Consider the following 13,079-nt stretch of genomic DNA (forward strand, 5'->3'; position numbering starts at 1 on the left):
AAGGTAATGTTATCCCATTTATAGTCAAATAAATAAATAAAACAGGAAGACTATCAAGCCCCCAAAAATGAATGTATCAGCAACCATGAGCTTCTGAATTTCAATATCCTGGTGCCTACAACAGTATCCAGTAGCTGCCTGCCTCGGGCAGAGAATACAGAGCCAACAATCCACAGAATGTGGTACCAGGGGGTATTAGCACACAGTGTGGCCTTGCTTGGGGTAGCTTCAGCCTGGGGACCGAGTGGAGAAAGGGACTGTAGGGCATTAGTGAGGCTCAGAACTACCAACCCCATGCTTATTCACCACCCAATCCTTGCCTTAAATAATGGCTCTATTGACTCCAATCTTCCTTCTCTCATACAAGGGGAGAAATGAGAGCCATAACCACATCTCCAAGGAAGCATAAGGATACGAATTTATGGCTGTTTTGAACATTTTTATTCTCTTTTGTGATTTAAATCTAGATAGATCCTTGTAACAGATTCAACTACCTGACTTACCTTGTTCTTTTTTTTTTTTTTTTCCTTCCATTATACCTATTCCTGACCTCTCATATGAGAAAGGGCAAACCAATGCACATTTCTGTGGGGTCATTTCCACACCTATTATCTATGGGGTTTTTTGGGTATTTTTCCATAGAGCGGTGGCTGATGAGATCTGAATGAAGAGAATATAAATTGCTGCAAGGATTCTCAAGTGAAGCTAAAGTTCCCACAATATACAATTCTGAAGAAGAGGTGGGAAATGACAGCTCCAACTGAGGATGCAGAGTTAAATTAATGATACCCAATCATTATTTCCTATAATGAAAGGAGAAGAACTGTAAGCTTTCTTCACCATGGAAGATAATTCACTATTATTTCTAAATAAAGATACGCTAAAAGGGAATATGTAAAAATCTTCAGATAAATGAATTAAATAATCATATTAAGTATTACTATTTTTCCCAGAATTTACCATTTGATGGCTATTCTGCTAAGGACTTTACAGGGTTTAATTCATTTAATCTGGGCAGCCCAGGTGGCTCAGCGGTTTAGCGCCGCCTTTGGTCCAGGGTGATCCTAGAGACCCGGGATTGAGTCCCTCGTCGGGCTCCCTGCATGGAGCCTGCTTCTCCCTCTGCCTGTGTCTCTGCCTCCCTCTCTCCCTCTCTCTCTCTCTCTCTCTCTCTCTCTCTGGGTCTCTCATGTATGAATAAATAAAATCTTTAAAAAAATAAAAGATAATAATTCATTTAATCCTCACTATGTCCTTATAAAGACAGTACTATTATGCCCGTTTTATAGATGGGAAAACTGAGAAATAGTAAATAGTTTTACACCCAAGATCACAGACCTGGTGTGTGGCTGAGTAGTGGCTCCAACCCATGTGTTAATTCAAAACCTATGCACTTCATTTGAATGCTGTATGGTAAATCTTTCCTCTGCTTTGTAGAAATAGAGAGCCAATATTTCCAGAATACTGAGATAAGGGAAAAGCCATTTATTTGCTTGGGACAACCACTGATTCAGTCAAGCCTGGTCCTAAGAGTACAGGGTCACTGTCTCCACTCTTCCTGGCCTCCCAGGAATGAAAGAAGTAGAGATCTAGTTCAGCAGGTATCAAACCAGTCCCTGGCTTAAAATAGTTCCTTGGTAGTTTGTTCAAGGAAACATACATAGAAAAATAAATTGGGGAATAAATTATTTTATTAAACAAACGCAGAGCTCCAAAATGATGTAAGAACTTGGCTTTAGTGAAACAAAACTCTTGAGATTTAAGACTGGTATTTGGTTTTGCTTCTTAGTCATCAAAGAACATTTATTGATTATATTTTAGCCCCAAAACACAAGCAGTGTGATCACTTTCCCCTCTTCTGTATCACAGATGGCACATACTACTTTATGTTTTTATATTTTGTTGAGATGCACTTAGGTTGGAGGTTCCTCTTTATCCAACATAAGTGGTAAAACCAATTTCACTTTATCTTCTGACAGGCCAGTCTAAAATAATGAATGCCAATAAGATTACTATACAAAAGTCAACAAGGCATTCTAGATATTAAAACCTTAACTTTAATACTGATATAAAATACCACTCCATATTTGTAAGCTTCATCAATATTCTGGTAAAGCAATGTTTCCTAAAGTATTCTATTTCAGAAAGAGATTCCTTTTGCTCTGTCACTATTTTAATTTCACCAGTCTAGACAGAATCCTGATTATGCAAGTATTATACTATATCATATCCTGTTTCAGAAAGAATATCAATATGTACTAAGCCAATGACATATCCCTGAGCTTAAGCATGCCTTAAGGGGGAGATAAAAATAGACCAACGATGGGTACTATGGAAAAATAACTCATGTGCAATTTTTTAAAAACCAGACTTCTATTCAAAGGAAAAAGAAAACCTCTGTTGCTAATTAAAAACAAAAACAAAAACAAAAAACAAAAAAAACCCACCTTTTTTATTCATTTAGTGACAATTTATTTTACAAAGTCAAATCAGGGTCTCTTCAGCTTTGGTGATACAGAACCTATTTAACCAGCGAATGATTTCAGAGTAAACAAAAGACTTATAGCCACACATTTCAGAACTCTAAGTAGACAGGTGGCATCTCTCATTAGAAAACAAAACTAGTTTTTGTGAGTTTAAAAAGTGTCCTATGATAAGATGTAAATCCCTCAATTACATCCTTTACATTTTTCCCTCATCATAGCAGGTTTGTGTGTTTCTATTACATTGTGAGGAATTAGAGTACAGGGTGATCACTATTAACCTTGACATCCCCAGCTGCTAGCCAATGACTCGGTACTTCCTCAGTGTTTAACTAAAGACTGAACACTCTTTTAGGAAAAAATACAACACAATCCAAATAATTGGGGAGCTTTATTTCCCTTCTTAACTTTCTCTCTCTTCTCCATAGTGTCCTTTACTTTATGGTGAGAAATGTAGGAAATTCTCCAAAGAGACATTTCAATCAATGGTGCCTCCCCACCAGATGTGAGAGCCACCTAATTAACTTCGTGGACCTCCCAGATTCTAGATCATGCTTTTAACCTTGTCCTCATGCGCATTTTATATCTTTATTATATTAAACATACAGTAATGGAAAAATCTACAGTGACATCATATATTTCCAAATGAGAATACTGCATCCTTCATCATCAAGGAATGAATAAGCAAATAGAAACACTTCCAGAAACACTGAGAAATGTGAATTGGTATTACCAGCAAGGAAAAAAAAAATTCTCATTTGACTTTTCCATATACTGCCATGTTCTCCCAGAGGAAATTTCACTGCCAGAGAAATTTAGTGTCCACTTGAATTCCACATGTGAGCCCTTATAAATCATTCTATATTATAAATCAACAAGGAAATACGTTCTTTGGAAATAAAGAATAAAAAAGCCATAATTATCTATTATCTATGACTTGCCTTTTTCTAACAAGGATGCAAGAAAACCAAGATAATGAAATAGAGTGTAAATAAGCATTTCCAGGATGGCCCCAGGGAAAAACAGTACCAGTAAATACATACCCTGTGCTAGGCACCACAACTTACACTTCACATGGATTCTCTCACTTAATTGTCACAACTGCCCTATGTGGTAGGAACCACCTCTGTGTCCCTACTTTACATATGAGAAAGCTGAGGCTTGGAAATATTAGGTAAATCAGCCAAACCTGCATGATCAGCAAGGATGGAGCCAGGAAATCAATTATTCAGGGCTTGACTCCAGAATCTCAGCTCTTAACCACAACACTATGCTGTATTTAAAAGAACAGATTACCTTGAACAAAGGAGAGCAAGACTAACCATGTCGTGTTAACTGAGGGTTTTTATTGTGAATATTTTCAATAAAATAAAAAGTAATGAAAACGCATGAATCTGGAAAGAAATTAAGAAAGAAAGGCAGCCAGCAAGTCACAAACGTATCTGTGTTCAGTGTACATCTGTGAACCTGTTCAGCTGTACTACTACATTCTGAAATATTAAAAAAGATCTCTGACAACGAAGGGTGTATTTCCATAGCATAGTTTGATAGAAAAGTCCTTACTAGTGATCAAATACTGTGGGGTGTGCAGCAGGGCCATGAAGCCCCCTGATGGCTTCTGTTCCCATTCTCAGCAGGGTAGGATGCTCCTGTCTTCCTGACCCTCTATCATCTTCACTGAGAAGTATCACCCTTTTGTAGGAAAGGCCCTGCCTAGGGTCTTGGAAGCCTGCAGGCCAGATGCGGAAGGGTGCTTCCAGCCTTCTGAGTAACCTCATCAAGTGGTTCTCCCATAGGGTGTTCCTAAGATATTCAGTTGGCTTCAAAGAGCAATGCACCTAAAGTTAGGAATGGCCAATGCCAAGAAGACTTTTACATTTCTCTGTATGGATTCATGTTTACCTCCCTACAGTTCCCATCTTGTAAGAAGCAAAACTGCCTGATGATTTCAGGTATGTGAAAATTGTACAGCCTGTACTTTGTACAAAAATATATGACTGGGGAATATCTTGGGTAGAAACATGTGGTGTAAAAGATTAGTGGTCTAGTCTGATCAATCTAAAAAAAATTACAAAGAATATTTCTAAAATCATTTGAACAGTTAAATCATTGAAATAAACATATGGTCCCCAAGAGGAATAATAAAAAAAGAGAGAAAACATTTAGATGCTCATGTTCTGGTAAACTAATGGGAAAAAAACCTGAACTGTCCAGTTCTTTTACACTCATACTTTATGGAACCATTGGCCGAAAAAATACTCCATGTAGTGCCTTTGAAAATACAAAGTCACTTGTAAAGTTAAAGGATGACAATATCGACTCTACAATGAACAGAAGTGAGGTGAGATGTGCCAGGAGGCAAGGAGACAGCAGTGGGAGCGAGAGGACAAAGGGAAGAGTGAGAAGAGGTGAGGGAATAGTTCAGCTGTGCTGACTCCAGAGCCTCTATCCAAAAGGCAAGAGAACGCAAACATGCAGTGATTTCATGCTTCTATTTCACAGCTTCTGCCTTTTTTCAAATGCTTTCTGACTGATGAACAGTTTATTTTTTTTTAATTTTTTTATTAATTTTTTTAAAAATTTATTTATGATAGTCACAGAGAGAGAGAGAGAGAGAGGCAGAGACATAGGCAGAGGGAGAGGCAGGCTCCATGCACCGGGAGCCCGATGTGGGATTCGATCCCGGGTCTCCAGGATCGCGCCCTGGGCCAAAGGCAGGAGCTAAACCGCTGCGCCACCCAGGGATCCCCTGATGAACAGTTTAAGATGCTGCCAACAGTCTGAGGGCGACCATTACTGTGTTCTTTTCTAGAACAAGTGGTGAAGGACAACTCAAAACAGGAAGACTCAAGAAACTTTCTAAATGTGGACTAATGCCCCCCATGATCTGGTGCTATGGTTGGTCAGGCAAGACTTCGGGGAGGTGGCTGGAAGGTGTGCTGGCCGCTGGATCAGGGGATTCATTGCTCAGGGTGGCAGAGAGGAAGATGAAAGGAATGCTCAGTAGGAAAAAAGGCACTGCTGGCCTTCTCATCCAGGGGCTCCTAACCCAGGAGTGCATGACATGCTCTTGGGAGTCACATAAAACCCATACCCTACCCTGGACTTCCTGACTTCCGACGTCAGGATGGACTTAAAAGCTCCCTGCATGTTTAAAAGCCCAATCATGTTTAAAGACCACTGTTTTGACCCATATGTCCAAGCCCCAACAAGTCAGAATTGCCTGCCGTCTGTTACGAGACTCATATATACCAGCAAGCAGGCAACACATGCCTGGTACCTTCAGGACAAAGACTCTTTTCTCAACCACATGACCAGTAAGGGACAGAGTTTCTCCTTGGCAATAAAGAAAGCAACTCCTCAAACAAGACTTCCTCAATAAACCTATTAACGTGCTTTCTAAATTTAAAACTAAAGCAACACTAGGGTCATGAGCTTTTCTGATTACAGGGAAATGGAAAGAGTGATTGTCGATATCAAGGTTTCTGAAGTTCACCTAAAGAGTACAGACTCTGAGTTTTCTTTTTTTTTAATATTAATGTCCATGCCCACATTCACCTTAAGAATATTGGAGGGTGAGGGACTAAGCAACCAACTAATATGATGCCTTTGTCAGGACAGCAAAGGATTTTTAAGTTGAATGATACAAGGGGAGGTAAGTTTTTAAACTATAGTCAACTGCATTGCCGATTTTGAACATGAAACAGATTCTTTCTTACTATTTACGATGGCTGGGAAGTGCTTCATGTTATTCTTCTTTTCAGAGAATAAAGTTACCTGAATTGAAACTCTTTCTAGAAAAGTATAACTCAATGAAAAAAGAAATTCCGTGCTTTGTAAAGTTATAAATAAGTGATATATACAGCACCTGCCATTTTACCTTACCTGTGCTATTCATCACTGATGAATTTTAAAAAGTGATCTCGGATCTCGGTTGACTGTTGATTTGAGAAAAACAGTAATGACTATAAGTTCAAAAGACCCAAGACCCCAGAAGTCCCAAGGTTGTACTCAAGTAAAATCCTTAGAAATAGTTATACCATTTGAGCAATCCGGGAAATACTCACTTGCATCTATCTCAAGAGAACTCATTAAGAATTTCACTAGAAAACAAGTTTCTCAGAGAAGTAACAAAAAGCAGGCAATGATAGGATCTGGTCAACAGAAACAGGAACCACAAAATAAGAAGGCCTATATAGGCAGGATATCTTATGCTTATTCTTCTGGGAATTTACATAATTTGATCATTATAAATACTGTATCTCGGACATGCTGTGAGGGAGGAAACACTCTGGGTAATTATTCTGACCTTTCTAACAATGCCTCTTCGTTAGGGAAAGCACCTGTAAAAAAGAATCTTGAAAATAGAGCAAACCAGGGCTTAAATATTCTCTGGATTGAAGCTCGCAGGTCCTTGCAAGGAAACTTTAAATAAAAACAGAATAAATAATAAAACTGGAAGTAAGTCAAGCCCTGCAAAACCACTAAGTACAACACATCTTTCATGCATTTATTACTTCAAAAAGATGTTCTATTTTTTTAAAAGACAATAAGCGAAAATCAAATTTCCTTTCTACAGTTTACTGACAGATTCTTTGTATTCATTACAAGTTTAAAAACCGAAAGCTATCTAAATCATGATTAAATACTACTTATTAGCTAGATGACACATGCAGCTGGGCTTTTTAAAGGTCAAATGATCTTTTTTTTTCTTAACAAGACAGCTACAAAGTCTCTAAACTGACACACAAATGTTAAGGTGCATGAGAATAGGTACATTACTTTCCAGAGAGATTTACAGTTTCTGTAAGTTTGAGAAGGAGCTGAAGGCACCAAAAGGTTAGAAAGTGCAGTACTTTAGAGACACTGCAAATATTTTTGTGAAATGGAACCAGCATATTGGTTACAATAGGAAGAGATGGTATAGAAACTGTATTTTAAAAATACTTCTCGACTTAAAGCTTAAGAGTATTAGAATCCAAGTTCTGGAAGAGCAGGATTTTTTTTTCCCCTGTATTACTCACTGATGTGTCCCCACTGCCCAGATCGGTGGCTGGCTCTGGGGAGGACGGCAGTAACAGCTCAATGAATGAGCATCAGTGATTCAACAGCAACCGTGTGAAACCATGATCAATGGAAATAAAAAAAAGACATAGGCTCTGCCAAACGTGCAGTCAAAAATCTCTAAATAGAAATACTTAGGAAAAGACACTGTATTTGTCTCCACCATTTTTTATTCACATTTTTTAGCATGACAGATTTTGTAAGTGATGCCCCCATAGGGACAGGTCTGATGCACACAGAGTAACAGGAAACGAGTCCATCGACGCTCTGGAAGCCCTCAACAGCTTGGCTTCTCCCTCTCACTGATAAGCCATCCCCGCTGGAATAGGATGACCACAAAAATGAAGACAGTAATGGCATGATCTTACAATGTTTTGCTTCAACAACCACAGAAGACTTGTAAGCTTCCTTTAGCGCATCAATGCCCACCCAGTGGGCACAAACAGATGCTGAGAGGATAAAGTCTTATCTTCAGAACAGGAGCCAATGAGGGCCAAACCATTCATAATTCCTTTGTCAGCGTTCAACAGTCTTACAACAGAAATGGCAGCGAATGCCAAAGAAGTCCTTGCAAGATGGATTACTTTGTGTGGCTGCAGCTTCTTCATTGGGGAACTTAGGAAAATGAAACTTGAATTCTCTACAAGTAGCAAATGCAGCGCAGGGAAAGGGAGGCAAATGACCAGGTTCACCGTCTTCCAAAATACGGGAAGAGTGGGGCACTTGGGTGGCCTAGTCGGTTAAGTGTCTGCCTTCTGCTCAGGTCATGTTCTCAGGGTCCTAGGATTGAGCCACGGTTGGGCTCTCTGTTGAGTCTGCTTCTCCCTCCCCCTCCTGCCTTTCCCCTCCCTCTTTCCTCCCACTTCGCGCTTGCTCTCTTGTGCACACTCTTTCTTTCAAATGAATGAATAAAATTTTAAACACACACAAACACACGCACACACAGGAAGAGGGGTAAAAGGGCCTTCTGGCCACATTCTAAAATATTATTACACTGTTTAAGTAGGAAGAGACAAGGAGCCAGAATAACTGGGAAGAGCTAAGAACAAGGAAGCCAGTACTGAATCCACTGACTCTATGAATAGTTTTGTTTTTTGTCACCTTGAATTTCCAGCCACTTATCATCACAATAATGTACTAATTTGCAATTTGAAAAATAACTGGAATTGTATGGCTTTTAAAATGCTACAGGGAGGGGAAAAGAGTGGATGGCTGGTACCCTGGGTATTCTCAGCACAAATGAAGCTATTTCTCGCTTCTTTTATTCTAATTTAGATCTTCCTCCTGGTCCATTTCTTAAAATGTCTCCTATTAAAGATATCACTACATCTCGAAAGCAATTATATGTTGTTGTTGTTTTTTTAATACATGACACTGAAGTGCGACCAAAGAGGAAGCAAACCACAAAATCTGATTAACTCCAAAGGGACAACAGTCCCAATTTTCACACACCTGCTGGAAGAATTAAATGATGGTAAAGAAGAGGGGGAGTGGAAAGCAGTAGTGCCTTTAAACAGGAGGCCCCAGGGAAGGTCACTGCGGGTCACCGCTGCACAGACACCCACAGTGAGATGTGTGCCAACATGTCTAGACACAGCAGGAAATGCTCTGGGCCGTATGGAATAGTTGATATTGCCACAATCCAAGGAGGATCTCTGAACGCCTTCTTCATCTATTTATGTTCTCAAGCAGAGTTGTGCCCCCTGCACGTATGGCCAGATTTTTTCTCTGCATTATTGCTGTGCTTTGGAGAGGTTACAATTTTGAGTGAGCTTCATCACAGAAAACTCTAAGAAGAGATCTCCACCAGCTATCTTTCAACATTCACAAACCATAAATGCTCTTAATTTATGACAAAAATATAAATGCTGCACTTATGTGATCACACTCTAATAAGTTGTAAATGATGTATGAAATGAGAAATTCTAGCACAGTGCTCAGAGAATTAAAAAATCTTATCCACTCTCTTAACTGTGTTCTGTACTACAATACATACGATGTACCGTAATACATACAATACAAAAAATACATTTTTCCTGGTCTGGGCTGAATAACTATTCTGACAGCTGCCTTCTATGAGCCCTTGAAAAATGTTCCCAGTAACCGCATTTTTCAAAAACAAAACAAAACAGCATTTCTTTAATTTCCTTTAAAAAATGAAAAGGCTATTATTAGATCACCTCTGCCTCTGAAGAGACCTATCGGAAGCTTCAGTTGTAATTTCTTTGATTCTCCTCTCCATTATGCTATATTCCCAATCTTCTCATCCTTTCCCAACTCTGATATTTCAAACTCCAACTCCCATCACCTGCATCTGATCCCTACTTCCTGAGCACCACTGGCAAAAGCTGTGTAACTTGGGAGCGAGGATTCAGTACCCCTTTCAGATGTCCCTCTTGGGAGGTACCTCACCACACGCAGCAATTCTGTTATTCCTCACTACCTCACTTCCTATCACACTTGTGCTCAGCGTCCACTTCCCTTGTTCCTATAAATCACTTTTGGCCCTCCATTCCTTCCCTTGCTCTCCAATGACAGCAGATCTTGCTTCCCAGCCTTGACTATACATGATCGAGGCCACAAACCCCATCTCTCCATCTCAACATTTTCTGTCCATTTCACTGCCCTTACCTTCCTTCCTCCCCCTTTAGAAGCAGTGTCCTTCCTCTCAAAGTAGATTCCTTCACTTGGATCCTGGATCCCTTCTGCCATTTGCTCCAGGATTCATCTTTGAATCTCCAGGAGGGTCTCATACTGCTGGCACACAACAGATACTCCTATGTGCTTGTGTAATGAGTGAGCAAATGAACACGAGATTGGTTACAGGCAACATGCCATTCACAGAACGGTTGCATTTCCTCACCTTCGAGAGGACAAACTTGTACTAATTCAGAGTTTCTGGGAAGCTGGCCCTAATGAAGACATAGGATTTTGCTTGAGCCTATAATGTACTTCCCCTCACAGGATCTTTATTAATCTTCTAAGAACTGCTATTTTGTTGTACATCATACAAATCAGAGTTTATGCTTTAAAGGTAATATTGTAATGTCCATGTTATAAAATACTGATGTCCTAGACCTTAGGAAAACACTCCTCTTAGGCTTTGTCAAATACATTATCAAGAGTATCACTCAGTTTATATGAACCCAGGAACATTATTATAGGCAGAATGGAATCCAGACCATCCAAGCAACTAGCGACTAGACCAGACTCACAAACTAGTCTTCTTCAAAGAGACTGAAGAAAATGCCTGCCCTCATTGCTTTTTTGCCAACATGCACAAAACACGTGAAGCAGGCAATTCATTAACCATACATACTATATTGCTAAAAGTTAAATCAAGAGCCCATATACCTAAAGGGAATCCACAACCATTCAATTTTATCACACTAGCTCCACCTATCCCTTTTTTCTTTTTTGTTTTTTTTCTTCTTATTGAAGTACTTTAAAGAAAATCATATACCTGATGCCATTCTGTTTACTAGTACGCTTCTCTGAATCTTATCTAAATATAACAACATACACCTAAAAAAAAAGTCAAGAATAATTCCTTGTAAAATATAAGAATTCAAGACCAAATACTATGTATCATTTCTGGTTATGTTAAAGTATATTTCCTATTTTGGGTTTTTGAAAATCATAATCTTTATAGCTAACATTTACTGGCCAATTACCAGGGGTCAACCATTACACTACAAAGTATATCTATTATCTCATTTAATCCTCAAATAATCCCAAGAGGAAAGTGCTATTATCATCTTCAGTTAGCAGATAATTAACAGCCATAAGAAAAATGGATTAACTACCCAGGCTGATGCATCTACTAAACTAAAAAACCAAGATTTGAACCCAGACTATGACACCAGAGCCAGGCCACTTTTATACTATACAGTGGTGCCTACATTAGATATAGGAAGATACAGGTCTTGAGGATGGAGATAAATTCAGACATACTTCATAGTTCTATATAAACTCATAAAAACCTGTACTCCACTAATAATATTTGCTACTTCTCTTTTTCTTAAATGACAGAATTAGAACAATACACTAGAAAAGAGGGTGATTGTGGGTAATATAAAATTTACATGGAAATGAGGCATTTCAAGAAAATGGAGAGTTTACATGTATGATGGGAGGAAACATAACATGACTTCAGGAAAGAATGTGAATAAGGTACTGGAAGAAAGTAAATTTTATCTGAATTTAACTACTATGAAAAGACTTTTGGAATTTAATTACCAGAATAAGACTTTCAAGGAGTACTACCCTCCTGCTATTTTCTCAAATAAAAGCCCATGCCAGCAGCGTGCATGCATGAGCAGCCCTGTACTAAGCTAAGTACCCATTTGTGGCACTTAGGTCCTATTAAATATATTCTCTGATGAGAATGAAATACAGTAATAGATTAGTTGTGAAACAAATTTACAGCTTTAATTAATGAAGCCTTAGAATACACCAGTAAACAAAGTAATGAAAATTATAAGGGAAGTAGTCAACCAGTGAACGATGTCATTTTCATTGGCCCATATAATTTACAGTCTGTTGTAGATTAATTGACACATATCCACACAGGGAAGATATGAATGAGTACACACATGCAGATCTGTACAGCCTACGGAAAAGAGAAACACTAGGAGTATGTCTGTTAGCAAATTGTTCAACAACCAATTTTAAATGCAAGCCAAAGGAGACATTTGTAGCATATAATGTTACATAGCTTGATTTCTTTATATATGTATTTATTTATTTAGTTTAAATAAAACACACACACACACACACATATAGTTTAAAAAACCTCCTGATATTCCCAATCCTATAGCTCAGTTTATGCACATCCATACCCTTACTGTTGTCCCTTTCTCTGGTTCCTGGCTCATCTCTCTGCCTGAAGTCTCAAGTCTATTTCCTGAAGCCTCTGAAGGGACAATGATCCAGCAAAGGCTTTCCCTCTCCCCTGAGTACAGCCTCTTTTGTTACTGGATCCTTCCTGTCAACAAGCTCCTTGTCTCTCCCAGTTTCTTCAAAAAAAAAAAAAAAAAAAAATCACAAACCCTCAGCAGATCCCCTACTCCACACTGGTGAGTAAAACTTGGTTGAGGAAGAAAACAGAACATGGTAAGTACTGAAGATGAAGAGAATAGGTGTAGAAAAGTGATTCAGAGTACTGATGAGTGCTGCAAGTGAAAATACCAGGCATACAACATACCAGCCATGTCACCTATTAATCGCTCTATGCCTCAGTTTCCCCATCCGTAAAAAATGGGAATGTTAATAGTGCCTACCTCATAGGGTTTTTGCAAGGGATAAATAAGTAAATATTTTTAAAAGGGCTTAGAACAATGCCTGGCACGTCATAAGCATCATATAAGTGCTTTGTTAAACAAATAGAATAGAAAAGAATAAAACAAAATTATAGATGATATCTAGGGAAATGGCTGCCTGACTTTTCCCACCCTTGTAAGACTAGGGAAATTATAAACTTTCAACCAGAGAGATGTTCTGTAAAATCACTTTACTCATATAAAACTTAAT

At 38.7% G+C, this 13,079-nt stretch overlaps 1 protein-coding gene across 8 annotated transcripts in view; it reads right to left on the reverse strand.

Moving 5' to 3' along the window:
* DOCK4 (dedicator of cytokinesis 4) overlaps positions 1–13,079 on the reverse strand; it is a 410,170-nt gene that overhangs the window by 183,827 nt on the left and 213,264 nt on the right. The gene's annotated exons all lie outside the window — the stretch shown is intronic.

The sequence above is a fragment of the Canis lupus genome, chromosome 14 (genome assembly GCF_003254725.2).
Source record: "Canis lupus dingo isolate Sandy chromosome 14, ASM325472v2, whole genome shotgun sequence".
Lineage (NCBI taxonomy): Eukaryota > Metazoa > Chordata > Mammalia > Carnivora > Canidae > Canis > Canis lupus.